Source organism: Myotis yumanensis, unplaced genomic scaffold, assembly GCF_028538775.1.
Source record: "Myotis yumanensis isolate MYYU_CA2020_CCGP unplaced genomic scaffold, mMyoYum1.0.hap1 SCAF_9, whole genome shotgun sequence".
In the NCBI taxonomy this organism is placed as follows: Eukaryota; Metazoa; Chordata; class Mammalia; order Chiroptera; family Vespertilionidae; genus Myotis; species Myotis yumanensis.
In genome coordinates this window covers 64,540,326-64,567,061 of record NW_027223760.1, presented here as the reverse complement: position 1 = coordinate 64,567,061, position 26,736 = coordinate 64,540,326, and the positions used below count along the sequence as shown (strand labels likewise).

The following is a 26,736-nucleotide window of genomic DNA, read 5'->3' as shown; positions in this document are numbered from 1 at the left end:
AGCTCCACCCCAAGAGCTTATGTGACTGACCCGGGGTGGCCAGAGTCTGTTTGTTGGTTTTTGGTTTTTTAAAAATATTTTTATTGATTTCAGAGAGAAAGGGAAAGGGGGAGAGAGAGAGAAACATCAATGATAAGAGAGAATCATTGATTGGCTGCTTCCTGCACACCCCACACTGGGGATCGAGCCCACAACCCAGGCATGTGCCCTGACCAGGAATTGAACTGTGACCTCCTGGTTCATAGATCGATGCTCAAGCACTGAGCCATGCCGCTGGGTATGGATCTGTTTTTTTAACATTACACAATTGATTGTAATATCTTGTCCATGTTGAGAACCCACTGGTGTACATTAATGAAATAATTGACATTGTAAGGATTATGGAATTTTAAAAGTGACTCCAACTGTTAAAGAGGCGTGACCCTTACTGCATTTCCTTACTATAGATGTAGTTTTTAGTTTTACAGGAAGCAGTCGTTTACCGTAGAGCAAGTTTGAAGATGTAATAATATCTCATGTACTTTGTACAGCAGACATGCTCATAATGGGGAGCCTGTGGCCTGAGGATCTCTCACTCAGGACACATGTATGAGTGAAGTGACCAAGTTCAATGTAAGTGGGAGTGGTGGGGACACTGGCAAACTGGAGAGCCCTTGCTTCACTTAAAAAGGCAGCCATTGCTCCTCCAGCCTTGTGTTGCCATGTTGGAGTGCAGGCCCTTGGCTGGTAGATCCTTTCAGTAATGTTATTATTTGAGAGAGAGAAGCTAGGAGTTAGATGTTTATGTGAAATCTGTCTTTGAATGTTTGCAACTAATACAGATGGTTTTCAAATATTGTGCAAGAAAACCACTCCATGTAATCATGGTATTTAACAAGAAATATTGATAGGCCATGTGTTTTAATGGAGTTCATATGAATGCTGAGATGTACTAGCAAGCTCTGAGGACTTTTGTTTCTAGCAAGGAAGCTACATAAACTACAGAGGCATCATAGAAAAATTAGTTTAGTTTTTTTTTAAATTTCCATTTCTCTTTATGAAATGGTTAACTATACTTTAATAAGAAAACTTTGTGATTGAAAATTTTTTGTTTATACCAAATTCTGAACCACAAGCCTCGATCCTCAGAGTGTATTTAGATCATCATCAGTTGCATTTCCCTCCACTGGGGGACAAAAAAGCAGGATCCCTCAAAAACTCCATCCTGAGTGTTTGCATCATGGTAAGAATACATTTTGCACATGTCTGAGCATCGTATCACTGAAAAACCGGGAGGAAACTTAGCCATGATCTAGTCCAGTTAACTCATTCCTCGGCTGAAGAAGCTGAGGTGATGTGAAGTCATGGGGGAGCAACAGAGCTGGGCCCAGAGGAGTGGAGAGAACAGCATGGAGCAGTGGTTCAGTTCATGGGTCCTGGAGCCAAGTTGCCTCATCTGGATCCCTGGCTTTGCTCCTTCTGCCATGCTCTATACCTCTCTGTGCCTCATTTTCTTCATCTCTAAAATGGGAACAATAATACTACCTGTCTTTAGTGAGATGCCATTTATACTTAGTGTGTTAGCTGTTGGACCACTGGTCAACTTTGAAGAAAAGAAAGCTCCATGCAGTTCCCTTCCTTGCCTTGCGGAGGACTCGAATCCCACTGGCTAGGTGACCTTGGCCAAGTCATTTAATTTCTCTAGGCCTCAACTTCTGCCAGATGAGGATAGTGAGTGTTTACCTCAGAGTGTTGTTATGAGGATTAAAGAAAAACATGTGTATGAAGGGGCTGGCAACTAGGAAGCACCCCATGAATGTTAACACTGATGTGATTGTGCCATCTTTCTGCACCATGGCCACATTCCTCAGATTAAGACTCAAAATAACCTTATACATTTCTGGGTTTCGCTAAGCATTTTCAGTTTGGGATGGTGAGTGAAATTTGACTTCCCTGGTAGAGTTTTGGTTGGTGTTTGTATAAGTCATACTGAGTGGTCCTAGGAATTCATGAGCTGTTAAAACATTCCACACACAAATTCTTGCTGTTTCAAAATATACCAGCCTTAATTTAGTATTGTTTATCCAGATTGAAGTTTTTGAGACATTAGATCATGTGATGACAAAAATGACTTCCATATTTGATAAATAGAATTTTCTATTTGGGAGAAAAGGCATTTTAAGGGACTAGAGAGGTTTCTTCAGTTGTAAAAAGAAGACATAATTTTTTCATGTACCAACTAAGCAATGGAAAAACAGGAGATGATTTTGTATGTATCATTTGTCAAGGTTTATTGTCAGTCATTCAAACATACTTATGGGGCTTTGATGAAAAAAAGGCAGGAACATGGCTGTAAGGACTCTAACAAAATGCCGTTTTCTCCTCATTAAGTGGCTGTGCATCTCTTTAATAATGGTCCTTGAGATGTCACATACTCAAATGCTGCAAGTCTCACAGGAAAGTCCCGGAGAGGCCTCGTCTGAAAAGTTGGAGTGGCAGTGGTTGAGTTGTTTACTGATTGTAGGAATATTTAAAATACTTTATTCCTAAATGGTATTTGACAGCCATTGAGATCATGTTCAGTCCTGTAGAATATATTGTCACTGGTTTTCCCCTTCTGAGAATATGCCAGGATCCAATCCACAAGCTGGTCCAGGCTCATGTGACTTACCAGTACTTAAATAAATGGTTTCCTGCCCTTTTACCAGTATTATTGAGGTTTCCTTTCCTTCTTTTTTCCTTCTCCCTCCCTATGGGCTCTATGTCTTGAAAGATTTTTGTCTAACAAACAATCTGATTTCAAAGTAATTAAATGTTTTGTTTCTCTGTTGTTATTTTTTTTCATGCAGTGACATCTAAAACTCCCAATTTATACATTCATTAAACACTTACTGAGTGCACTGTGCGAGCACTACCCAAGAGCTTGGGATACAGTAGTGAATTACACAATTAAAGTCCCTGATCCTGGGAGAAGCAGACAAAACACAAATGCATGAGATAATTTCAAAGTCATAACACTGGGAAGAAGATAGAGTGAGGCAGGAGAGAGAGGCTGAGAGGCCCATTTGAGATAAGGCAGTCAGGGGTGGATGGCCTCTTTGAGAGGGAGGCATCTGGGAAGGGACCTGAATGAAGTAGGGGAATGAATGAGCCATGTGGCTGCTTGTTCCAGGCAGAGGGACTAGCAAGGATGAAGGTCCTTGGTGTCAAGTATGCTTGAGGAGTAGCAGGGAGGAATGGGACAGAGGGAGTGAGGAGAGTGGTGGGGGAAGGGCTGGGAGCAGTGGTCAGGGGCCTGCGCATGTGTGTGTCAGCCCGAGTCACAGAGGAGTTGCAATAAGTCCAGCCCCCCCCCCCCCCCCCCCCCTCCCGCCCCAGTGGTTATGATGGCTACAGTTTCCACTATGCTTTTTGTAACACTCAAATAGCTCAAGGACCCCAGTGCCACCTTCAAAGCCCTCTGGAGACCTGGAAATCCTGATGGCCTCTGGAGCGCTTCAAATTTAGTTTGCTTTTTCTTCAATTCTAAAAGCCCTGTTTATATTTTGAAATCTATCTTGAAATACAAATTTTTGACAAACGTAATACATTTGACTAACATAATTCATTTAGTGTTTTGCTATTTTATTCTGGAGTGGGAGTGAAAATAAGGATTATTAATAATCACGATGCGCCCTGACTGGTTTGGCTCAGTGGATAGAGCGTCGGCCTGCGGACTGAAAGGTCCCAGGTTCGATTCCAGTCAAGGGCATGTACCTTGGTTGTGGGCACATCCCCAGTGTGGGGTGTGCAGGAGGCAGCTGATCAATGTTTCTCTCTCATCGATGTTTCTAACTCTTTATCCCTCTCCCTCCCTCTCTGTAAAAATCAATAAAATATAAAAAAAATAATCATGATGCATTAAAATAATGCATTAAAAATAAAGCATTAAAGTAATGCATTAAAAATAATGTTGGGTGCAGTTTGCAAACTCTGGGGACCTACAGGTTTCTTAACATTTTTCTTCAGGAGTTTTGTGAAATCTTACCTGGATTTTAGTGGATATGAGTGTTGGCAGAAGGGGAGGAGAGAACGCTCTTGAAACCAGTAACTTAAAACATATTGACAGAAGGGAGAACATTTTCTGAGGGAGATTATATAGACCATGAGCCTGAACACAGTATTTCACCATCAATACCTTTTATTATTTTGAAAAGTAATGTTTTCTATAGCTCATCCAGGAAAAATAGATACTGCTTTGTCTTCTACATCTGCATCTTATGGGGAGAGGTTAGTGTAAACATTTCACTGGCAAGGTGAACTTTTGTTTTGATTGAAGGCATATGAACCTCTTCTCTGTATTCTAACCTGCCAGTATCTTTGTTAAACTAATTGAGAAATGGTATGTTTTGGATAATAGGATGCTGTGCAGTTAATGAAATTCAAGGAAAAAATACTAACATGTATTTCTGTGAGATACTCAGAAATACATGTACGTATTTGAATCTGTTAAATTTCTCATTAATACAAAATGATGATACATTAGTCAGGTACTGCCACACGAAAGCAGCATAACAAACTGCTCCAGAACTCAGGGGCTTTCAGCTATAAGCGCTCATTCTCATGCTCCCTGTTTGCAGGGACACTGCATGTGGCTGAGGGAGGCTGGATTCAGCTGGGCGGCTCTGCTTCAGGCTGCTGCTCAGCTGATCTGCTGTGGACTGGGCACACATCAGCTGACATGTGTTCCCTCTGAGGACCAGGCTGAAGGGGCAGCAGCTACTAAGGGCATGCTCTTCTCAGAGTGGACCCCCAAAGCATAAGTAGAAGCTCATTTAAGGCCTCTATTCATGTCATGTCCATAACATCCCTTTAGCTAAATCAAGTCTCGAGGCCACATGCAGAGTTGATAGGGCCAGGAAGTTGATTCCTCCCTAAGGGAAAGGGAGAGAGATGTGAGCAAACAGTAACCCATTATCACAGATAGCTTTTATCAGAAATTGAAAAAGTCCAAAAGGATTTGAAATTTAATAAGGAGATGCAAACCTCTCCCTGAAGTGACCACAATACTGTATAAACACGAGGTTACTGAACCCCCAACCTCCCAGAGAACTTGGGAGGCATACACTGGGACTCCCCAGTGAGGAATGAATGAGCAGGGGAATTGAGGCTTAGAGGAAGTACTAGTAAAAGCAGGGAATAATTTCTGCTTAGCCACAAAGGACAGGGAATCTGCTTCTCTGGTTAGAGATGACCTGGTTTCCATTCTGAGGTTACTGAAGAACCCAGAGGCTTAAACTGGGGTTGCCCAGTGCTCTGTGCTTGTCTTCTAAGTCCCTGAGCTGTTTGGCATGGCTGAGAAGTCTGGGACCCTTCCTGTGATGCTTGTTCCCAGCTCAGAGCTTCAGAAAAGCCCTGGGCTGCTGTGCCAGGTGGATCTTGTACCCTTTTGCTTTCCCCCGGCTCTGAGCCAATGTCACAGGATGAAAAAGAGCTGACCTGCCAGTTGGAACACCCCATTCTCCCACTGTACATCACTCTTTTTGGTGGCTGAGGGAGCATTCACTGGTGGACATCCCAAGTTCTCATTGGGCTTCTCTGTGACTTTGGGCAACTTACTAATGTATAATTTTTTTATTTGGGAAATGGGGAATATGGTATCTACCATATTATACTGTTATGAAGGTTAAGTAAGAGGCAAATCTCAGTGTAGTGTCTGGTACATGTTAAACATTTGATAAATGCTTTTATTATTCTCTATTATCAGAGGTACTAAGACAATATTCCATTATTGTTATTCCAGTACTAGAAGCCCAGTGCACAAAATTCGAGCGCGGGTACGGTCCCTAGGCCTGGCCTGTGATCAGGGCCATCTTCCCTGGCTGCCCGCAGCCTGCCCTGCCCCCGGTTCCCTGTTCGCCATTGGGCGATGGGAGCCTGCCGGCGGGGGAAAGGGACCGAGAGATGGTCAGTGCACCTCATAGTGACTAGTCTAGTCGTTGTCCTGGTCGTTCCGCCTTTAGGGTCAGTTTGCATATTACCCTTTTATTATATAGGATAGGATTTCTGTTTCTCCTCATTAGATTGTGAGTCTGTGTCCCATTCTGCAGTAGCACTTTGTTTATGATATAGGGACTTAACCAATATCCACTGAACTGTATACAGACATGTATCCTCTACCATAAAGCCTTTAACTCCAAGGACTAGATTAAATTGCTCCTAAAAAGAGATTTAGTTGTTCTTTTTCAAGTTCACATTTTGCCTGAAATAAAGACTTTTGAAACCTTGAAGGAATTTTAAGGATTTAAGAGGGAATGATGCTTTTCCTTTCATTAGACACTACACACTCAAGGACAGAAGAACTTTATGTTACAGTAGATGAGTTGAAAATAGTATAGTATAAAGGCTAATTTTCACATGTGTCTACATGATTTAAAGGGCATGTAAAGAATACTTGTGCTAATACTCTTCTAATGCCCATCCTTTGAGTTGCCTCTCAGATTGTGGCTGCGATCTTACCATAAGCTTGTTCAAAGGTATTGTAAATTTTCAGCTAACTCATTGCTCTCAAGGAGTGGTCACTCTAGATTAAAGACTTGGCTAGTATAATAAATAGACCCAGCATTGCGTAGGTTAAAAGTCCAAGAAGTTTATTTCTTTCATATAAGGATTCAGGGTGGATAGGCTACTTGGCTCCAGGCAGCCATTCAGGACTTCAGGTTCCTTCCACCTGATTTCTCTGTTCCCCCACAGTCCACTCCTCTTCTCTATATTAAAAACTTGGGATCCTTTCCTGAAGATGAACCTTTGTATTCCTCTTGGGGGAAAGGAAAAGAGTACACATACAGTATGTTATGGCCCAGGCCTTCAAGGGTAACCAGTCACTTCCACTCCTATTCCACTGGTGAGAACTCAATTGCATGGCCACATGTATCTGCAGAGGTGCTGATGCATGTAGCCACCAGCTATTTCTATTACTATGGAGGAAGGGAGGGCCTGATTTGGGGGACAGCTAGCAAATTCTTGCCCTGGACCAACAAGTCTGCATTAGAGAATTTTGCCTTTTTGTTGAATAGCTAATGTATGGTCTAGTAATTTAATGAGGAAAGAGTGGGTGGTTATAATAATAATTAATAGGATTTACAACTTATTGAGCTCAAGCTATGTGCTAGAGACTGTTAAAAACAATTTAATGAATTATCTCTTTTGACCTTCTCAAAAAGCTTGTAAAAGAAGTTCGGTTATTATCTGCATTTTATAGGTCAAGACCCTGAGGCTTAAGGAGGGTAAGTAATCTCATCAAGATTATACAGCCAGGCATGCTTGACTTCAAGGCCTTCACCATACTGCCCTAGGAAAGGTGAAATTCCTGAAAAATGAAGGATAGTCACATGCTACTTCTCATTCTAGCTTCTGCAGCTAGTCAGCAGCAAAGGCTATCAGGAAAAGCAGTGGGTTCTCTGGAAATAATTCAGTCAGAGGCTACATAAACCTCTACTAGGGATGCTGTGGAGGGATTTTCTGCTTTGCACTGAGGGCCTTGGTGATTTGCATGATTCTCTGTGAAGGTCAAGCACACTGCTTTGTGCATTCCAGTTTCTGCTTGTCACCCATGACCCCTCATTCCTGTGATAGCGGTGAAGTCCTTTCAACACACACATCTTTGATAACGAGGAGGCACCTGGTGACACAGGGTACAAGAGTCAGTAGTTGACACTGGGGTTCTAGTGTGACCTTGACTGGTCACTTCAACCTTGAATCTCCATTTCATGGGGAGTAGAATATGTGTATTGGACTTATGTGTAAAATATGTGTATTAAAAAGCCAGTGATTAAGAGTGCTCTTTGGGGCTCTAGGATTTCTGTAGAACTGTAGTAGTTTTCGTGTTCTATATATATAGGGCTTTTGGGTTTTCTTAGATTAAAGGATTTTTCAAGTTAAAAAAAAATAAAAACCAAAAGGGTACTTGTACTGATAATGGTTAATATTTGTTGAATGTCTACACTGTGCTAGGCATTCTTCTTCTTCTTAGTGCTTTGCATGAATTAATTTATCTAGGGCGGTACACCTATTATTATTCTGCTTTTACAGATGAGGAAGTTTTGCCACAGAGTGGTTAATAGCTTGCCCATTGTCACTCACTAGAAAGTAACCAGAATTCAAACTTGGACTTTGAGATCTAGAGCTACACTCTGCTGCAGGAATGGATGATTTCTGAGGTTTCTCCCAGGTCTAAAAATGCTGCATACAGACAGCTCAAGACTTTTCTTCTCCAAGAAAGACTCCCAAATAGTTTCCTACCTCCATTGTGACCATTAGAAGTTGAGTGTGAGTAAGAAAGGCCCATATCATATCTTGCTGATAATTTCAGAAATCCTGGAATCTTTTCATTAACACCCAATACAACATGAGGTTCTGTTACACTGAAGTTTCTGACCAGGGGGCTGTTTTGATAAATATACAGAAGGCTTCCTAAAACACAGCTGGTCCTGGCCCTGGGGGCGTACACATGGGCCCCCTTCTCATGAGATGCTTTTGGTATGCAAGGAATGGCCTCCTGGGATGGATAAAAAATGTTCCTTTGTGACTAACCATGCTTTTAAGGGCATCTTAGAATCATAGAACTTTATAGCAGAAGGAATCTTTGAGAACATCTAATCCGACAGCCTCCTTTTACACAACCAGCCTTGCCCATCCCAGGCCTGTCCTGTTCTGAGAGCTGAGGACAGAGCGGTGAACAAAGGCCCTGCTCTCCTGGGCCAACATTCTATAGGGGGGACCCAGAAGACACAACAACAGCGAATATGTCATGTTAGGTAGTGGTTAGTACAGAGAAGAAAGGTAAAGCAGGAAGAGCAGATAGAGAGTGACAGTGGGAGTTCAGTCTATATTGTTTTAGATGGGGTGTTTATGTAAACCTATCTTGCAACCTTTTTTCATTGAACCCCTCCCCAGGAACTAATTCAGATATTGTTTCCTATTCCCCCAGCCTATGAATGTTCATACCACGGATTCACTGCCTATTTGTTAACGTATATCTGTGCTTTATAGCTAAACAGAGTGAGGTTCTCAGCCCCACCCCAGAACCCATTTTTCACCACCTTGGAGACAGCACCCTGTCCTTCTGTTAAGTTATGTTTTAGCTATTGTGAGTGAAACTGAAGTAGCTTTTTTAAAAGATCACAATCTAATCTAAGAAAAGTTTCTTTTAATTCAAAGCACTTTGTTTTCTAGTGATGTTTTTATGTATGTGAAGTATCAGGGCTTGAGTTGAAAATTTTTAAAAATTGTTTAAGCAGTGAAGTCTGAGTGAAGTCTGAGACTGTAGACTCTCAGTTTGTATGCATTATACACTATAATAGGTCATTTATCTACTAGGAAGGATGAAATTCATTAAGTCTAACTCATTCTTACTGCATCTGTGAGGAGCCTGCAAAACTAATAAATGCACTGTCTGGTCCTTCAGAAGTTTGCCCACCTCTGCTCCAGAGTGTGGTCCCAGACTCCATAGTTTGAAGCTGGCCTCCTCTCGCCACATCTGCTCTTCAGCCTATGGAAAGAAGGACCTGTTATTGAGCACAAATAGCTGCAGGAAGGTGGAGAAATATAGTTTGCAAATGGGCAATCATTTGCTCAGCTAAAACTGTCAGGCTTCTATTATTAAGAGGAAGGAGAGTATAGATGTTGGGGTACATTTAGCAGACTATCACAGAGTGTGTGTGTGTGTGTGTATGTGTGTGTGTTATAGTCTTTTTCTTTTAAAATCTATCATTGGTTGAAGGACATTGCAGGCCATCTTGATTTATGTATAGTGTTCAATAGTTTCAATATAAACAAAATGGGGAATGTGGTGTTGATGGAGGCAGGCTTACTCATCTGCTTGTTGACTCATGCATTCATTCAATAAACATAAAGTGAGAATGATCACCCCTTCTTTTCTTGCTAGTGTGCTGTGTCCTATGACCTGACCCGAACCTTCTTACTGCTAAGGAACTACTCCTGTTTATAGAGCAGTGGTTCTCAAAGTGTGGTTCCCAGCCCAGCAGGGTCAGGATCTACCGGGACTGTATTAGAAATGCAAATTCTCAACACCGAGTCCTCTTGCCTCAGACCTACTAAATCACAAACTATGGGGGTGGGACCAGCAATTTGTGTTTTGACAAGCTCCCAGGCAATTCTGCTGCACACTGGTGTAGAAGATGTAATCTTAATCCATAATTATAATGCGGGCACGGCCCCCTTCACTGAATGAACGTTTTGTGCTTTCAGAGCCATCAACAAACATTTTCTCCTCTTACCTAGATTCCTTATCAATACTCTCTTGTACTCAGAAAATGTACACAAGTCAAATTAGACAAATCATATTTTGGCTCCGGATTTATTCCAGCAGACAGTGGCAGACTCTGCCAAAGCCACAGAGTGACTCCCCACGAAATTGGCCAGGCGACCACCAGCACCACCACCACACAGAGCGTTTTCAGCCCTTGACTGGTTCCTCTGTATGAAAAAGGGCCTTGAGAGCCTTGACCCAGTGACTTTCAGATGCGGAGGAAAACAGACACTTGATGCTGGTCCAACGTAAACAGGGCCAAGAGAACCTTTCACAAGCGAGGACTTGGTTAAGGAGCGATGGCTCCAGCAGAACGATTTAGGTGACTTGGTATGTAAGTATATTGTTACACAGTTCTTGGCAGCCACAAAACACAGGTTTGCTGGAGGGAGTGGCAATTCGGGTCGAATGAATACTGTGTCTGTCAAAGGTAGATCTGTCTATACTAGGTACTGCAGTTCAGACAATACCTGTGTTAGCCTGTATGACCTCCTGATCATCTTACAGATCAAAAAGCTGAAACATTGCAAGGTTCATGTGCATGAGGCCTTCTACCCAGTAGGAGGCCAGGTGAGAATTTGAACCCGGATTCTAGAAACCATACTCTACTGCCCTACAGCACATCCTCCCAAAAGTGGTGTTTGTGTTTCTGCTTCTGTAGTTGCACACACCAGCGCACACCCATACGCACAGCATTCTGGGCTCTCACGACCTGACACCGTTGTTTCCCTGGGTCTCCTTTGCAGGGGCTGTTCCTGAGTGTGACGGTTCAGAATCGGGTGGAGGCTCTTCTCGCTGCAGGGCCACGAGCCACCAGGCCCTGCTTTCTGTGTTCAATACCTTTGCTGATGGACTTTGAAAGGGGAAGAAAGGATTACTTACTGCAGGCCAGAGAGCTGTAAGAGGTTCCCAAATTACTCATTTCCCATCTGAATTTCTCTTCTTGCCTCAAAACTAAAACACTCTTTATAAGGGAAGAATGAAGACCCTGTGACCGAGGCAGCACATTCAGTAATTAGTGCACTTGTACCTCCATCAGAAGAGGGATGTATTATTCCAGAGCCCTGCAGACTGCCTTACACCCCGAGTGGATGGTTTGGTTTGACTGATGTGTACAGTAACTGAAGACAGTTTATGACTGGTGTGGGTTTTAATCTTCTCTCAAAATGAGTTCTCTTCATATTCTGTCCAACTGCCCAGTCCCTTTAATGGGCCTGAAATTGAGTAAAATGAGAAGGTGCTAAAATAGTTGAAACAAGAAGTGAAACCTTCTGTTTCATCATCCAGTCCAGAAAATATATAGTATATTTTTACTGCGGCCTCTCTTCCCTCCCTCTCCCAATCATTTTTATTAGAGATTGATGGGATTGCAGAGTGGTTTGGTGAGAAAAGCACTGGAAACCGAATTTAGTAAACCACAGGCCAATTTTATTTTTTTAGTTTTAGTGAACAAGGGCAAATAGCAGTTGCAAACAGATTCCTGTATCTGCTCCTACGCTTTTTCTTTGTGGATGTTTGTGTTCTTGCCCTTTCTTGTGTGTTTTGTCTATTTTGACTATAATCTTCTTTGAGGAGAAAAGACCATTTTTTCTATCATAGGAACCCATTTTTTATTTTAGTATGTAGGCTTCACCTTAGTAAGAAATTGATATTTGTGGTCATTGATGTTACAGAAATTTTGAAACTGAGAAATTATCATAATTAATAAATGATAGGTAGTGGCTTCATATTAATGGTAATCAAGATCCTCAAGTTGCTTAGCGATAGATTAGTAAGGTATAAGCAAAATGTTAAAGGATGCAGTTGGGTAGGGAATGTGAATGGAATTTATTTTACACCTGTATAGACAGTGGCAGGCATTGGGAGATGCTCAGTAAATGTGGTTTGGTTAGTTGGTCTATTGCTGAGTGAATGTTTGAGTCCTGCCCTTACTTCAGGGCACTAGAAATTAGATTAAGGGTGCCCAGGGATCTTGAAGGGCCTGTATAAGTATAGAATCTTAAGTACTAGAAGGGTCATTAGAGGTCTCAAACCCATCCAGCAACCCCATGCGACATTTCTTCCATAGGAATCCTGACAAATGGCTCTGCCACTCTTGACCATTGTAATAATTAAGGGCACATCATCTCCTTTCAGGTCCATTGGGCTCCATTCTATTGTTGGATGGCTCTGATTATGGGATCAATTTGTGGGATTGTAGCGAAAGCTCATCTGTGCTTTGCAGCTTCTCCCTATACAGGCCAGTCATCCTCATGGGGGAGGGAAGTCAGGCAGAATACCAGTCCCGAAACCCTTGGAAAGCCTGTTTTAGGGGCTGCCATTCATTTCCTCCATCCCACTGTGGAAGGACCCAGGCACTTCCCGGTGTTCTCTCTGGATTCTTTCTAGAGAAGTTTTTATGGGTATTTCTTTTAGATTTTCATGATGATTGTTGCAGGGGAACATGGAGAGAAGGCAAGTGGGGGCAGGAGAGGACATATAGTATGCAAAATAGTTCTGGGCTTTTGGGTCCTCACAAAGGTATTGCAGGCCTCCAAAGTCTCCTTAACAGAGGTATCACATCCTGGCTATGGTGAGTGGCGGCCCCATTGTGGTCATTGCTGGACCACATCAATTCTGGTTGTCACATTTAATGAAATAGGTCTACAGACAAGGGCTTCAGAAAAGGAAGTCTCTGGAAGCCTTGAATGAGATGAGATGAGAGACTGGTAATGCGAAGCTTGGTGAAGAGAACACAGTTCCAGTTATGAGGCCTGTCAAGGAAGAGGGAATAGATGGTTTAATGTGGGTTCAGAATGGAGATCGCAGTGGGCCAATTTGCCTCAGGTAGAATTTCCTGGTATCTCCATCTAGAATTGAACAATCCCTCAGGATATTAATAATGAAAATTTCCCCAATAGAAAAGTTAGTCATCTCTTTTTAAAAAAAAAAAAAAAAAAAAAATCATGATCTGAATGCAGACTTTAGGAAAAGACATTTTGTGAAAAACATTGTTACCATTTTTTTTTTTGGTATAAAAGTCATGTTTTTAATCTAAATTTAATTTGTTTGCAAAAGGGCCAGACATTTTCATTTAATTAATTTTATTTGATCAACCCATTTTCTAGGCGCCACTCCCTGGCAGATAGAGTGTGGGGAACTGTGAGCTCCAAGATGAGCATACACAGTCTCACTTTGGGGGTTACTGGTTGCTCCACACTGCTCCTAGGGCAACGGTGTTAGGTTTGCAGCACGGACAGCCTCTGAGCAGGGTGGAGGAATGACATGAGAAGGGCCAACATTTCCACGTGGGTGACTGCATGCAGAGGCACGGGGCTGTGGGAAGAGCAGGTTGCAATTGGCTTCCATGGACTAGTGCTCGGTGGGAGTGGGCGCATATGGCAGAGGGAAGCGCAGGAGAAGGGGAGCTGACCCTTGCCCAGTAGGTTGGTTTTCCTTCTGTTTTTTATGTTGCAGGAGCGGGTGTGGGGTTGGCCTGGCAATCCTGGGCTGTACAGTTTGGTTGGAGGCAATCCCAGACTGTTCTCTGCCGAAGCATTTTTCTCCATCTTTGCTTCAAAGGCAAAATTGTCATAAACTGGAAATTGGCCTCTTGAAGTTGGAAATTAGCCAAATAGCTCCTTAACCTTTTACATGATTTATAAATTTTAAAAACTAAGAAACTATATAATACTTCTCTGTACTTGTGAAAATGCAACACAGATTTAAAAAACATTTAGTCTTTTTTGTTGTTGTTTTGTTAATCCTCACCCGAGGGTATTTTTCCATTGATTTTTAGAGAGAGTGGAAGGGAGGGGAGAGACAGAGAGAGAGAGAGAGAGAGAGAGAGAGAGAGAGAGGGAGAGAGAGAGGAACCATCTATGGGAGAGAGGCACATCGATTGGATGCCTCCCGTACACCGCCCCACTGGGGACAGGGATGGAGTATGCAGCCAAGGTACTGTCTTTGACTGGAATCGAACCCAGGACCCTTCAGTCCGTGGGCCAACACTCTATCTGCTGAGCCAAACCAACTAGGGCAGTGGTCGGCAAACTCATTAGTCAACAGAGCCAAATATCAACAGTACAACCATTGAAATTTCTTTTGAGAGCCAAATTTTTTAAATTTAAACTATATAGGTAGGTACATTGTTATTAACTTAATTAGGGTACTCCTAAGGCTTAGCAAGAGCCACACTCAAGGGGCCAAAGAGCTGCATGTGACTCGTAGTTTGCCAACCACGGAACTAGGGCAAAAAACATTTAGTCTTAACAGTAATCTTTGTATAGCCGTATTAGTTTTATCTGTGTATCATTTCTGGGCTTTCTCACTCTGTCATTTTTCTCACTGTCTCCACTTTTCACACTTTCTACCTTCCTTGTTTTCCTGTATCTGTAACCCTTTCTTCAATCATTGCTGCCTCATCTGTTTTTCTTTATTAATTTGCCACATTTACTCCATTATTCTTATATTTCCCGAGTCAGAGTTTTTATTTTTATCTTTCTCTTTTACAAAGGAAGACTAAAGCAAGATTTATTTTTACCTATGTAGCCTCTGATGTTTTTCTCCCCTTCGTCTGAGTCGATGGGAGATAGAAGACACTAATAGTGTCTTGCATAGAGTAAGCATTTAGTAAGAATTGGAGGAAATGCAATAAAGCTTGGAGAAAAGGGATGTGCTAATGGGGGTGAGCATATTGGAGTCACTGGTGGGTGGGGTGTCAGTGGGTCAGAGGGCAGCTTACTCAGACCAGGAACTAGATGCAAAGTTTCATGAGAAGTAAATCAAGCCACTTTTTTCAGTTCATACTTTAGGACTTTATACTAAATGTAGAACTTTTAAAGTATCTGGATGAATTGTAGTAAATTGTTGGAGTGATGTGGTTAACTCTGGGAAAGTACTATACAGAGGAGGTTTGACAACGTGTTATGAATCTAATTCATTTCCTTTTAAACCCATCAGGAGGTGATCTCTGTAGCCTTTTTTTTTTTAAGTGTAAGAGATCATCTGCTTAATCAACAGCTCTGGCTGGATCTCACCTCTATGTGATGAAATAATTAGTCAAATTGAAACTCACTTCATCCTGTCAGAATGAAACCGCATAAAGACGAGAGCCTGCTGATTTGTTTGGAGGGGAATCTGTAGGTAAAATTATAATGTGCCTGATATCCTAAAGCAGAAAGAAAAATGATTAGTAAGTAAATGCCCACATGAGCTGCGGTTCTTTTTTTTGTTTGTTTTTACTAGTAAAGAGTATTATTGTGAACCTTTGCTGCATTGTGGCAATTTATAACAATTTCAACTTGTGTTTCTTAAAAATTCAGTTTTGACCCTCAAAATTCTAAAAGCAAATACATTTTATCCTGTTTTTTAAAGTATTATAGAAAATGCAGATATAGAAAAATACGAACATAAATTGTAGAAAATTTAGAAGACATAAAACATAAAGCACATTCATAATCCCCCCTCCCAGGCCTGTGATTGTTAACATTTGGATGTAGTTTCTCTTTGTTTACACAATGTATTACATTATTCTGTATAATTAATATCATATTTTTGTTAACCTATAACTTAAACATTTTTTACTTGTAGTAGAAATTCTTTGTACATGAAATTTATAACAGCTCCTTCTATTGAATTCATGCACAGTAATTTAAAATAGTTTATGAGTTTACATTCAGCCTAGAGACACTGAAATAACTGGAAAGAGTCACTGTCAGGCCATGGCAGGGGCCTAGAGGCCGGGCAGCCTGTGGCAAATGACACGCATGCACTTTGCAGCCACACTGGCCTCCTTTCGGACCAACCTGAGTGCTTCTGAATCTCTCACCAGTGTGAAGCAGGAGAGAGCTGCTCGCCTCTTTGGAGAGGGAACACCTGTCCTGAGCTCTGTGGAGACCCGGCCCCAAAGTGCAGACCTGCGCCAGCTCATGACATCGTTGCCATTGGTCTGCAGCAAAATGAGGAAAAATACAGAGACACCCTGTCATTTGTGTCCTTTATTCTGAGACAATGCCCTTGGTCAGCTAAACTGCTCTTTCTTTTATGAAATGAAGATGATAATAGAGAATCGTTCCTTTTCTGGATCCGTCTTTGGCACATTACTTGTTTTTTAAAATCCTGCTTTGTGAAATCCAAGTCGGTGAGCAACTCTTTTGAAGGCCAGCTGTGTCCAATTCTTGGCTTTTCCGAGACTGTCCCTTGCATATCTTTGCTTTCCTTGCTAACTCTTCCCCATGCTCATCCCCACCCTTGGACAGGATGGCACTTCTGTCAGGGTCTCCTGGAGCACCGCCCTCTAAGCTTTCTGGACAGGCCTCTCCACCAAGTAGAATGATTAGTTCCCTTCGGGTACTCCATTCCCTGACGGAGAGTCTAGAAGCTCCTTGAGGCTGACGACGCTCTTGGGAAGGGCACAGAGGAAGGTACACTGGTCCAGGGCACCATCTCTTGTGACCACGAGAGCATCTGTGTCCTCGGGTGTTCCTGCCGAGGTTCCTGCTGAGGAAGGTGCTTTTCCAGTCAACAGTGTAAGACTTTTACAAACAGTGTGTTCATTTCATGGGGGTTGGGGGATTGGAGGGTTGGGGGTTGGGGGATTGGAGGGTTGGGGGTTGGGGGATTGGAGGGTTGGGGGTTGGGGGGAAGAGACTAGAATAAGAGCATTGACATTGCGAAGAAAACGAAATGAGTGCTGCCCTGGCTGCTGTGGTTCAGTTGGTTGAGTGTCGATCTGTGCACCTCAAGGTAGCTGGTTCTATCCCGTTCAGGGCTCATGCTGGGGTTGCAGGCTCCATCCCTGGTGGGGAGTGTGAGGGAGGCAGCTAATCAATGTTGCTCTCTCCCATTGATGTTTCTCTCTCTCCCTTCTCCCTTCCTCTCTCTCTCCCTTCTGCCTTCCTCTCTCTCTCTAAAATCAAAAACATTGAAAAAAAAATGACTGCTAAGAACACGTGAATTACCCAGTAATTACTCAGCTCATTGCCATATCAGATGTTTCTGCTGATACGTTTATTTGAGACAGTTCCCAGGTTTAAAGAGAAGTGATTTTTTTTCCTTCTCCGCTCATTCAAATGGAAGAAAAATGGGTAGTTGTGTGGGAATTTGTTTGAACCCATGTTCTCGGGCTTTCCCATTGCTTCCTTATTCCACTCTAGATCAGTTTCCCTATCTCTTGCTGAGAACGCCACCAGGGAAGGAGGCGTGCCCAGAAGGGCTGGCACCAGCTCACAAGGACAAGGCCCCACATATCTGAGAGACCGGGGTTAGGGTGGGGACCTTTGAGCCTGCCTGTTCGTGTCTGACCTTCAGGCATGAACCGCTGCTCTTTCTTTTTCTGTGTACATCTTTCCTGACACTGGCGACACACCTCTTCGGCCCTGTTTCCAGTCTGATAGGCATTAAGAAAAAAAGGGGGATTGTCATGCATTTGTTGACAGGGCAAGAAGGGGGCTGTCGTCGGTGCAGATTGCTAAAATAGGAGAGCTTGGGCTGCCTGAGAGGAGGTGTTCACAGGCAACAGCCCAGCTCCGTGACTGCTCTCTGCTGTTATGAGAAAGGTCTTGTTTCCTTCACCGAAAATGACAGTGAGAGTGCTTAGTACCAGGAGAGAGAAAGTTACTGTTTTGCTATGCTTGCCCTTGGATTAGGGGGGGAAAAATTGGACACCATCTCTTTGTTAATATCAGAACAGAATAGTAGATAGAACCAGTGTCAGTGGACCGACAGACAGCCTTACCTATCTTTAAACTCCCTGCATAGCCAGCCAGGGAGTTTTCCTCCCACAGGCTGAGTTGCAGGCATCGGCTGCGCAATGTGGCGTAGCAAATCCACGACTCGCCCTGCTCCTTTGTGCCGCTCTCTGATGCTTCAAGTGCAGCAAGGTTGTCTCCTTGGCTAGTGTGTGAGCTTATGGGGGGCAGGAACCATGTCTTACTCTTTCTAACTTATTTTACTAAAAAAAAGTCTCTAATGTCAAGTAGGAATTTGGTAAGTGTGTTTTGAATGGATGGATGGAGAAATGGATGGATGAGTAAAACAGTTCCTTACACCTCATTCTGATGATACCACAGAGTCACTTTCAAGCCAGATAATGCTCACATATGCTTTCTGAGTAGGTTAAACGTCAGGAAGTTAGACTATATGCGTAGAATGTTCTCTGAAGTCCATATACAGTAGCAAGGAATCAGAAATATCCTACTTGAGTAATGATGACATGGGATGGGTTCGATAACTGGTACATTCACTTGCTCGTCTAATCAGCATCTAAAACAATGGTGCTTATGTAGCAGCCTAAAAAACAGATTGAACAAAATGTCATAAAAGTGACATTCCATAGTATATGTATGCTCACAAATATTTGGGCAAACTCAGTTGCACAACAACAAAAAAAGGGAAATTCACCAAAAAGTTATTTTTTTTACTGTATTGAAAAATGTTCTTAAACAAATACATCAGTTGTGAACAGTTTCAGAGGGGAAATACTTATTTTCTAAGACTTTTCTGTATCATGGAGATATTTTATGATTATTTTTAAAGGAAAAATAGTAGCAGGTTAGTAGCAAGGACATAGCAACAGTATCAAGGTTGCCAGTTAACATAGGAAGAAGATGGAAAGTTCCACTTAAAATAACAGTATTTTGGGGTCACTTAGAATAGGAAGACCCGAGTCTGGTAACCCCTGAGGACCTACCTCTCTGTTCAAGAGCTTAGCGCCATCGGACTGTTTATAATGCTGATTTTGCATCTAGTAAACAGCTCATTATGTTCAGTAGACTGTTTAATAAGGCATGGAATTAGTCCCCTTCAGTACTTACTTAGTAATTAACGGCACTTAAGATAAATTTCAGTTATCCAAAAATCCAATCATGTGAAACTTCACAAGCCGGGCGGGTGTCTCATGTACCCCTCACAATGGTCAGGTGTGTCCTTGTTCCAAAATGTAGAAATGCTGATCAGCTGATCAGTGAGGAAGTGGCTCTCTCTAACTCAGTGTTTTATAGTCAGGAGATTTCGTTGGGATGTCAGCTTCTCAGCTTTGGCCTTCTTTTCCTCAGCATGGCTAGTTATTTCCAACTGTGTGCTTCAATTTTTGTTGGCTTGACGATCGTGACCCTCCTGACAGGAGGTGTTTTTTGTACTGGCCATGTGACCAAAGCCATATTGACATTTCTTCGGAGGACAAAATCAAGGAATGTAGAGAAAGAACATTTAGGATGTTAGCATAGGGATTATGGTAGGGCTTCTAGGAAGTATGTGGAAGTGACATGAAGAAACGGAATACTACTCAGCAATAAAAATGTGTGGGACCCCTGACCCACACAGCAGCATGCATGAGTCTCAAAGCTGCGTGCTAAGTGAAAGAAACCGGACACAAGGCTGCACACTGGATGATTCTGTTTACGTGAAATTCTAGAAAAGGCAAAACCATAGCAACAGATCTGGTTGCCTGAGGCCTGGGATGGAGAAAGGTGCTTGACTACAAAGAGGCACCAGGGAACTTTTGGGGAGTGATGCAAATATTCTCTTTTTTGTTTATTTATTGCTATCATGGTCACACAAGTGTATATATTTGCCAAAACTCATCAAACTACACACTTACAAATAGGTGGATATTATATAAACTCAATCTCTGTAAAGCTGTTTTTAAAAGTTAACATGGTGAAAGCTTCCGATCTCTTTTCGTGCACCTTTGAAGATGAATTAGTAACAAACCATTTTCAGTTTTGTTATGTTTTGTTGGCTGTCGAGAAGACGCTACCATGCTAAATGTTTAGGAACGCCTCATCTGACATTATATGGGTTGCAGTTTGAGTGAGTGATTAAGCCACAGGGTTGGGTTATAATTTATCCCCAGCTTTGGGTTTTCCTTGTCTCCATTTCAATATGATTTCCTATTTGCTTCCAGTATTTTGGGAGGCGTGACCCCCTAGTGTCATACCCTCAGGACCCAGAGAAGCAGAGATCTCACACTTTGGCCTTGCCTCCAGCCCTGCCAGTGCCCTGGACATTTTAGTTACCTTGTGCTCGGCCCTTCCACTTGGTGAAATGTGGATCAGTCTTGAAGGACTGTTGAGGATGGGCTTCCTTGTTTCCGAACGTTCTTGGTTCCTCCATTCCCCGTTCAGCAGTCTGTGACCTCTTTCCTTCTCCAGTGTCAAATGTATTTTTATGTTTTAGTGGAAACTAATTGTTAAAACAGAAGTGAGATTGATCTCATTTCTCCAACTAAATAAAAAGTAAATTGAGCCCTGGCCAGTGTGGCTCAGTTGATTGAGCATGTCCCTGTGTACCAAGAGGTTGTAGGTTTGGTCCCCAGTCCAGGTTTGGGTGGATCAATGTTTCTCTCTCACATTGATGTTTCTCTCTTGCTCTCTCCCTCTCCCTTTCTCTCTCTCAAAAATCAATAAAAAATATGTTTTAAAAAGTAAATTGAAAAAGACCAACCAAAATTAATTTCTAATTTCAGTCAAAATGTACATTGTACTCTTCCCTTCTTGGACTTATTAATAATGCTGGGAAACCAGCTATGATTTTTCAACGAATTTAATTTTTTTAAATCCTCATTCTAGGATATGCTTTATTGATTTTTTAGAGAGAGGAAGCAGGGGGGGAACATCAATGTGAGAGAAAGACATCAATTGGTTGCCTCCCACACATGCCCTGGCCAGAGATTGAACCTGCAGCCTAAGTGTGTGCCCCGACTGGGAATCAAACCTTTTGGTGTACAGGATAACACTCGAACCAACTGAACCATCCAGCCAGGGTTCAGCAAATTTCATTTTGAATAAAAAAACAAAAAAACCCCACAAAACTGCCCTGACCACTTTGGCTCAGTGGATAGAGCGTCGGCCTGCGGACTGAAGCGTCCCGGGTTCGAGTCCGGTCAGGGGCATGTACCTTGGTTGCAGGCACATCCCCAGTGGGGGTTGTGCAGGAGGCAGCTGATCGATGTTTCTCTCTCATCGATGTTTCTAGCTTTCTTTCCCTCACCCTTCCTCTCTGTAAAAAATCAATGAAATGTATTAAAAAAAAAAAACTTAAATGGAACGATTAGGACTCTTTCTTTCATCTTCCCATTTCCTTTATTTTTGGGGGGGTGGGGGAGAAGTATAATTTAGAGTCTCATTTGCAATATTCATGAGCATTTTTGCTGCTAGAAGATTATACAGTGATTAAATTAAACTATGATTGTATATATTTATTTTTATTTTTGATGTCAGCCTATTGTTTATTTGATGAACTCTTTCTTTTTTTAGTTGGTGTTTTAGTCTTCTCCTCTCTCTTCCCCCTGCATTCTCCCTGTAAAGCGCCTGTGCAGGCCCTGGTGTTGCATGAGCCCAGCCTCCGTGTGACAAAGTGGTGTCACTGCTGATTGGCAGCTGGGCCTGAGACGCTGGAGCTAAACTGCAGCTCCCATTGTTTCTTGCAAATGTCTGCCTCTCAGGACTGTGGAAATTGATGACCGAATAGTGCTGTACGAATAGTGTACGTATGATTCCGGACAGAGCAGTCTGCTTTTCTTGCATGCAGTGTGCTGAGAATATATGCAAAGCTTTCTTGGTCCCATGCCCTGAACTCTTTTATTTCCTCTAATCTTTCAACCTTTTACAAATCATCAGTATCTTTAATCTCACTCTTATTACCAGCTCAAAACTCAGCATTGAAGGGGAAGTTGATTTGCTATGTGACCTTGGGTTTGAATTCCCTTATCTTAAAATTGGGAGGATAGGCCTGCCTGTACTCAGGGGATGTGGTTTAGAAAAGCTAATTAGTGATTATAAAGCAATTTGTAAACATGCTTAGCAGTGCAGAATCTGATTCAAATTCTTTCCCTTCTTTTCATGCCCGCCCCCTCCCCCTCCCCCCCCCACACACACACACATCAAGCACCTTTCATCTTCATGGGTTCATTTATTACTCCATTCCTTCATTCAACATCTTTTTCTTTTTTTACAGAGCATCATCTAGGTTCCAGACACTGCTTTAGGTGATGGGGACTCAGCAATGAATGCAATTGACTGCCCTTCTGGAGCTTACATTTTAGGAGGAAAGACAGATAATAAAATAATGAAACAAGACCTGGCTTATGTTTTTAAAGGGCTGCATTGATGAGAATACACCATAGAGGCCTCTTATGTATAATATCATTTTCTCTTAACTTAAAAGGATCTGTCTGTGGTTCCAAAGACTGGACATAGGTACAGGTAATGTTTCCTCTCCTTGATACAAGGGGACACATTCAATAACTTCTACAGAGGGTAGAAGAAACAGTCTTGCCATTGATTCGTTTCTACAGTACATACCGTGTGTGTGCACCTAACCCTGTGTGGTCAGTGGAACATTGTCTCCAAAGGATGTGTCCCTGCCTGTGATGGGGAGACAGACACTCTAGCTGAGAACCCCAATTCAGTGGAACACCTGCTCTGAGGAGGAGTGTCTACTCAAGGTGTAGTGGTGAGGCCCATACCTGAGGAAGCCAGGGAAGGCTTACCCAGAGAAACAGAGAGCTGGAGCTGGACCTTGAAGGATATGGACCAGTGAGTGAAATGTACTCGTGTCAGGAGGGGCTTTCCAAGCAGGGAACAGCTCTCCACAAAGACCAGCAGTCACAGAGCACAGCCTGGTGGCCTGTGCCAGTAGCCATGTTTCAGTCAAGCCGGGATGTGGAGAAAGAAACATGGAGTTGTGGAAGGTAAGGCAAGACCCCAAGGGCTAGACCAGTGATGGCGAACCTTTTGAGCTCGGCGTGTCAGCATTTTGAAAAACCCTAACTTAACCCTGGTGCCGTGTCACATATAGAAATTTTTTGATATTTGCAACCATAGTAAAACAAAGATTTATATTTTTGATATTTATTTTATATATTTAAATGCCATTTAATAAAGAAAAATCAACCAAAAAAATGAGTTCACGTGTCACCTCTGACACGTGTGTCATAGGTTCGCCATCACTGGGCTAGACTGAGGGTCAGGAAAAGCCCTTCATTCTGTCTCTAAGGAGACTGCGGGCCATGGTCCAGTGACTATATCCCAGTCACATAGCCGGATTGGGATGGAAAGCTCTCCTGACTCCCAACATGGTGCTTTTTCTACTCTCACACGGTGCCTGTAATTTTTATTCCTGAACAGAGTAAGACCAGGGCCAGGGTTGACCACCGCAGTGAATTGGGTTACATCTGATACAGCAGCAGCGGTTCTCAATCTGTGGGTCACCAGCCTGTGGGTCGCCACCCCTTTGGGGGTCGAACGACCCTTTCACAGGGGTCGCCTAAGACCATCGGACAACACATATATAATTACATATTGTTTTTGTGATTAATCACTATGCTTTAATTATGTTCAATTTGTAACAATGAAAATACATCCTGCATATCAGATATTTACATTAAGATTCATAACAGTAGCAAAATTACAGTTATGAAGTAGCAATGAAAATAATTTTATGGTTGGGGGTCACCACAACATGAGGAACTGTATTAAAGGGTCGCGGCATTAGGAAGGTTGAGAACCACTGTGATACAGTCATGCAGGCTGTTCACTGCATATATGTGTGGGGGAGGGGGGAGGGTGCTGAAATCCAACCTCCTCTCTGCCAGCCACACTGCATCCTGGGCTGAGTTACAATCCTACCCCAAAGAAGAGCCATTTCTTTTGAATAAGGGCTCTCGAGTGAGCAGGGCCCTGGGTGGCCTCCTGAGATGTACTCTGGCTCTGAGGGGCAAACACAGGGAGAAACTTCATTTCAACACCAGGACTTCCTTCTGTACTTGGCCTCTTAGTCCATGCTCGGAGCTAAAAATAGGGGTGTGGGGGGGAAGCAAAAGGAAGGATGCCCACAGTAGAAAGGTCTCATGTACTCCCTCAGGAATACATGAGGCACCTCCTTCACTGCCCTTAGGACTCATTTCTGACCCTGGGAGTCTGGGCTCCCTGCGGTCTTCCTCCTAAGTGGGGCTCTGTCAGGAGCCTCGCCGGCTCACACTGCCAGGCCTCTGGCCAGGAAGTATTGCTACACAGGTGGTAGCTGTGGTCTAGTGTCTGTCACTGCAGAATCCCCAGCAATGGCGCCCAGGAATTTCAACAAGCTCCCCACATAATTTTATGGCCACTAACATTTGAGAAATTCTCTTTCTGTGTGATTTTTTCATATTCTGTTGACAAAGAAGAGGGAAAACATGTTGGAGCATCCTTCAGAAGCGAACCCAACCATTTTTAAATTAGTTTTCTTTCATTTAATAATCTACCTTGGACATCATTCATATGAGTGGTACATCTGCCTCATTCTTTTAATGGCTACATCCTATTTCACTGTGCATATATACTATAATGTACCTAACTAATATTTTTCTGACTGTGGTATTTTCTCTAACTGTAAATTCAGTAATAGCTTGTATATAATGACTGGTATAATTTTTGTCTTATTTTTAAAATGAAAGAAATTAGAAAAGAGTGTTTGTGAAATTTTCTTTTTTTTTAGTTTTCCATGTGTAGGTATACTAGTTGAAATGTTAAAAATTGTTTCTTAGTTCAGGGTGTGGTCAAAAGTTGGAAAGCCATAGATATAGAGCACTATGGATATTTAAAGTATCTGTCAGGCACCCAACATTGGAGCTTGTGTTATCTTTCTGCGGGTGAGTTCATAATAACTGCTGAACTTACTTTATGTGGCCACATGCAAAAATCAGGACTTTAAAAAATGTATTATTGCTCAGCCAGCTTGGCTCAGTGGTTGAGTGTTCGACCTATAAACCAGGAGGTCATGGTTCGATTCTTGGTCAGGTCACATGCCCAGATTGTGGACTCCATCCCCAGTGTGGGGCATGCAGGAGGCAGCCAGTCAATTGTTCTCTCTCATCATTGATGTTTCTCTCTCTCCCTCTCCCTTCAACTCTGAAATCAATAAAAATATGTTTTAAAAAATAAGAATACAAAAAAATGTATTATTAGTTTGGCCTATGCCTTGTAGTTGAAGGCGTGCTGCATAGAAAATGCCTGGTTTGATCTTGGGTCTGTAGATACTATAGCTTAACAGTTGAATGGAGAGTCTTGTTGGAGTTCACTTGATGTTACTCTAAATGCAGCCTTTTACTGAGGAAACTGGCCTGGTGTGCGTGGTGTTGGCCTCTGACCAACACCTTACAGGAATTTTCTGGCATTCCACCATGTATACCTACAGAACATCGGGCAGGTTCTTGGCTCCACCTCTAGAGCTCAGAAAGCTGAGCCTTTAAAAGATCCTTTCCGAAACCTTCTCCTCTGGGTGTCAGGCTTCCTATGTGGGAGCTGCTTGTTCATCTTGTTTGTGAACTTAAATTTTCTCAAAGTCACATGCCTCTGAGCTGTGCCTAGATCGACTTTCTGTTTAACATTTGACTGGGGATTTCACTGGAATAGGATACGAGCTGTGGCGACATATCTGAAGCCTGTGAATTTCTGTTCCACCCCCAATTAAAAGCTGTGACAGCATAACCTGAGAGTTTTCTAAAATTGTGTGCCATGAACGGGTTTTACCCACAAATTTCAGGCTGTGAATTTCTAACTGTGCTAAAACATTTAATATTGCCTACAACCATTCAAAAAGTTCTAACAGGACAAATTGTGACTCCCTTTCTAAATTTCTTGAATTTAGTGATTGTAAAAGATTAATATCCTTTCTAGCATTTTATTTTTCTTATTGTAGAAATGTAAAGAAGGAAAGCTGTTTTTTTTTAAACCAATCCCCATGTAGGTGTTGCCAAATCACCTCTACTTCAATTCAATGTGTTGTATAAATATCATGTACTGTGTTGTTCCGTGATGTGAAAAATATTGCAAGCACCAACAGAATTTATTGGGGGCCGGATATTAAAATCACCTGTAGAGCCTCGTAAGGGCATGTGTGTTCTCTCCCCAGCCAGACCTGAATCAGAACTACAGTGGGGTGTGGGACAAGGGCCAGGCAGGCATGTGTTTCCTAGATAGTAGTAAAAATATGCTAATCGTGTTTTTTCACTGTTAGTGCTCTTCTCTTTTGACACTTCAATCATGTTGCTCTCTGCCTGTTTTCTGGGCAACTGGGACTTTTAGTGACTTCATTCAATCTTTCTAGAAGCTTTCAACCTTTCCCGGTCTTCCTTTCTGCCTCCTTGTCCTGAAACAGCGGGGACCTATATCTCCCCATTCCCCAGTGTACTCTCTGAATACCTGTGCTTGTCCCCAGGGCTGGGCCTCCTGTGCCATGGGAGCTCCTTGAGGGCAGGTGTTGTCTTCATGGTCCTCCGTCTATTGAATGAATGAGTTACTGAATGCAGGGCAATAGGAAAAGCAATGACTACGGGCTCCCTGGCCCGCTAGCTAGTGCAGAGGGGGAAGGAATGAGCCCGTGTGAGAAGCTTCCTTTGGTCTTTTCCTAGGAAGAAAGGTTTGGCCATGCCAGAGACAGACAATGGTCCGTCAGGTCCCCAGGCAGTCAGAAGCTCACTAAAGCAG

The 26,736-nt window shown here is 42.6% G+C and overlaps 1 protein-coding gene and 1 long non-coding RNA gene across 5 annotated transcripts in view; both read left to right on the top strand.

The window, feature by feature from the left end:
• JAZF1 (JAZF zinc finger 1) overlaps window positions 1–26,736 on the top strand; it is a 299,872-nt gene that overhangs the window by 12,326 nt on the left and 260,810 nt on the right. The gene's annotated exons all lie outside the window — the stretch shown is intronic.
• On the top strand, window positions 21,588–22,345 carry LOC139016445 (uncharacterized). Its single transcript, XR_011472677.1, has 2 exons — window positions 21,588–21,754; window positions 22,226–22,345. It is a non-coding gene; the product is annotated as an uncharacterized lncRNA (long non-coding RNA).